At 42.8% G+C, this 4,067-nt stretch overlaps 1 non-coding gene across 1 annotated transcript; it reads left to right on the top strand.

Moving 5' to 3' along the window:
• The first annotated feature begins 243 nt into the window (after window positions 1-243).
• Window positions 244-316, top strand: TRNAG-UCC. The gene has a single exon. It is a non-coding gene; the product is annotated as a tRNA-Gly (tRNA).
• The last annotated feature ends 3,751 nt before the right edge of the window (window positions 317-4,067 follow it).

Below are 4,067 nucleotides of genomic sequence, written 5' to 3'. Positions count from 1 at the left end.
CTTACATGCATAGAACAACTCTGGAGGAATGTACAAGAAATGTAACAGTCGACAAAGCAGAGGAAAAGAACTAGGGTGATGAAGAAGAAATATCTTTTCTTTGCAATTTAAATCCTAAGATAGTTTTACTTTTGCAATCGATTAATTCATTCAGTAAATACTTGTTTAAGTATTTAAGCGGTATTTAGAATACCGTTCTGAGCACTGGAGTACCTAGAGATTATAAAAGGACCTTTAGGAACGTCCCTGGTGGCCCAGTGGTTAGGACTCTGTGCTTCCACAGCAGGGGTCACAGGTTCAATCCCTGGTCAGGGAACTGAAATCCTTCATGCTCCATGGTGTGGCAAAAATAATAATAACAACAAAGAAACTTTAACTTTTCTATTAGTATAATCGTTAAACTAGCTTAATTGCAAAGTGGGGTGAGATTTTCCACCTTGTCCCACATGCTGACAGCAATGATAAATGTGGGCAAAATGCATGAGTGAAATATTCTCAGGCATTATATCTTATAGACAGCACAGGACTCTCATCCTTGAGAAGCAAGCCCAGCTCTACTTTCAGAGGACACACACCTCCGTGCTTTGGTGCAGGGGGTGGGGTCCCAAAACAGCGATAATCTCACCATGTTAAGAATTGCTTCTGGGCAGCTGAAGCAATTAGAATGTGTAGGGTCATATAGCTATGCTGGGGGAGTAGCCCAGACATCGTGTGGAGACACATGGAGGGTCTTGGTGGCGGACTGGGCTGTGTATGCACAGGGCAAGACTCTACAAGGCTGAGCAAAGATTGATGACAAGCTCAGAGCTCAGTGGGAAGAAACTTGCTGAAACCTCAGGCATTCAATGACGAGCCAAAAAAAAAAAAGAAGCCAGCCTTGGAAATAAAGATCCTGCCTTAGAGTGAAGTTCACAAATGACACATTGCTGGTGTTCAGTGGCTAAGTCGTGTCTGACTCTTTGCGACCTCATGGACTCCTCTGTCCTCCACAATCTTCCACAGTTTGCTGATTCATGTCCATCAAGTCAGTGACGCCATCCAACCATCTCCTGCTCTGCTGCACCCTCTCTTTTTCCCTCCAATCTTTCCCAGCATTAAGGCCTTTTCCAGTGAGTTGGTTCTTCATACCAGGTGGCCAAACATTGGAGCTTCAGCTCGGCAACAATCCTTCCAATGAATATTCAGGGTTGATTTCTTTTAGGATAACATAGACCCACCATATAAAAGAATAAAATCAAGACTGGCAGGACCAAAGAAATTTACTAGTAGCTCAACTAACTTTTAGAACAAAAATCAACATCCATAAGAGATGACGCGACAAACTCAGTATAATGTATCATCCAAAGTAGTCAGTATACCATAAAAACGTACAGCATAAATGTGGACCATAAACAAGCAGGATGGGGGGGCAATCTATTCAAACAGACCTTAAAATGACCCAGATGCTGAAATTAGCAGACAAGCACTTTAAAGCAGCTGTTATAAATATGTCCAAGGACTTAAGGGAAAAGACGGTCATAATGAGTGGAATGCTAGGAATCACAGTGAAAGAATAAAAAAAATGTTAAAAATAGAAACTGTAGGAAAGAAAAGTATAGTTCAGTACCTGGAAACTTAAAGCTCACTGGAATAGAGAAAAGAAAAAAAATTGTTAGGGACAGAATCCCAGTGACCTGTGAGATGATATGAAGCAGACATTTATATATAGGTTTCCCAGCTGGTGCTAGTGGTAAAGAATCTGCCTGCCCATTCAGGAGACATGGGTTTGATCCCTGGGTCGGGAAGATTGCCTGAAGTAGGAACCGGCAACCCACTCCAGTACTCTTGCGTGGAGAATTCCATGGACAGAGGAGCCTGGTGGGCTGCAGTCCATGGTGTTGCAAGAGTTGGACACAACTGAGTGACTGAGCAGATACTTACATATAATTGAAGTCCCAGAAGGGAAAGAGAAAATGGACAGGAAAAGAATGTTTGAGGACATAATCACCAATATTTCCCGAGTTCAATTTCTTCAATTAACTTCTGTTGTTGCTGCTGCTGCGTTGCTAAGTCGTGTCCAGCTCTTTTGCAACTCCATGGACTGCAGCTGGCCCGGCTCTTCTGTCCATGGAATTTCCCAGGCAAGGATACTGCAGTGGATTGCCGTTTCCTTCTCCAGGGGATCTTCTCAATCCAGGAATTGAACCCATGTCTCCTGCACTGGCATGCAGATTCTTTACCGTCTAAGCCACCAGGAAGCCCCTAAAATTAGCTTATAGACCCAAATGATTCAGCAATCCCCAAACAGGATCAATACAAAGAGGACCATAGCTAGACAAACTATGTTGAACTGCTAAAAATCAAAGATAAAAAGAAAATCTTAAACAGAGCCAAAGGAAAAATACAAATATCAGTTGACTGCTCATAGTAAATAAGAGAGGCAAGACGACAAGGCAACAATGACTTTAAAATACAGAAAGAAAAATAAGTCTGCCTAAATGGCATATTCAGTAAAAATATCCTTCAAAAATTAGAGTGAAAGAAAGTTATTTTTAGGTGAACATAATGTGAGAGAATTCATTGACAGCAGACTTGCACTATGAGAAATGCTGCAGGAGGTTCTTGTTCTTCAGGCTGAAGAAAAATGACACCAGATGGAAATCTGGGTCTACGAGGGAAGGATAGTTACATTTTATGGTGTGGTAAATTACATATGTGTATTTAATGTATATGTCCACACTAGCACAGAAGATTGGTTGGGGTAAGTGGTATTTTACCATAGTAAGATTCTTACATTTTATAGGAACCAATGCAATGTTACTTTAAGGTAGACTTGATAAATTTAGGATACTTGTATTGCCTAGAGTGATGCAAAAAATACATAGAGCTATACTTAAAAAGCCAACAGAGAAATTAAAATGAACGGCTAAAAAAAAAAATAGATAACTAACCCAAAGAAAGCAGGCAAAAGCAAAGAGAGGGAAAATACACAGATGGGACAAATAGAAAGCAAATACCAAGAAGGTAAATTTAAAACCAACCGTATCATTCATTACTCTAAATGTAAATGGACTAAATCTTCTGATTAGACAGGAGGTGGGACTTTTGGTATAGCAGATAAGGAGGTTAGCAAATCATCTCCCCGCAAAAGCAACTATAACACAAGAAACCAAATTGTCTAAAAAACTATTTCTGGGCACTGGGCACTGGAAATCAATCAAAGCCATAGAATGAATTCATCAAAAACTTTTAAACTGGAGTTAAAAGATCGGAAGTCTGTGGTGTCCCTGCTTGGGGTAATTTTCATGCTCGCCCACGACCCAGGAACTTTGCTGCCAGAGCCAGCAGGCTTGGTGTGAGGTCAGAAGTCCAAGGCCCTGCCCACCAGCAATGCCAGTAAAGCCAGCCATCTTGGTGGCGCATGAATGGGAAAGCCCAGCGGCTCTACTACCCAGAGACTGTAGCCCTGGTTGGTGCCAAAGCAACAGAACAGAGAACTGACCAGAAATTTAACAAAGGGATTCAGGAAATAAAACAGCCCTAAAGAGGCCTGGGAGGCTAAGAGTCGGACACGACTGAGCGACTTCACTTTCACTTTTCACTTTCACGCATTGGAGAAGGAAATGGCAACCCACTCCAGTATTCTTGCCTGGAGAATCCCAGGGACGGGGGAGCCTGGTGGACTGCCATCTGTGGGGTCGCACAGAGTCGGACACGACTGAAGCAACTTAGCAGCAGCAGCAGCAGCAGCAAAGAGGCCTGGTAAATCCTCCACATATCCCTGGCTGACCAGGAGACTGAGCACGCAGGCAGAAAAGACACAGGGCGGCTTAACTGAGAGCAAAGAGCCGGGGGAGACTTGGAACCCACCTGACCTTTGGCAAGTTTCCCAGCAGAAGAGTATGGGAGCCTTACTGGCTTGAGGGGCTCATTAGACCAAGTAATGCCCCCAATCCCACAAAGATGTCCACGTCCTAATCCTGAAAGCTGTGACTGGTACCTTACAGAGCAAAAGGGACTTTGCCAACGTGATTAAAGGTAAGGACCTTGAGATGGAGAAAGTATATTGAATTATCTGGGTTGGTTTT

This window comes from Bos indicus x Bos taurus, chromosome 15 (genome assembly GCF_003369695.1).
Source record: "Bos indicus x Bos taurus breed Angus x Brahman F1 hybrid chromosome 15, Bos_hybrid_MaternalHap_v2.0, whole genome shotgun sequence".
Taxonomy (NCBI): domain Eukaryota; kingdom Metazoa; phylum Chordata; class Mammalia; order Artiodactyla; family Bovidae; genus Bos; species Bos indicus x Bos taurus.
The sequence above is the reverse complement of the archived record's forward strand: the minus strand, read 5'-3'. Positions and strand labels throughout refer to the sequence as shown.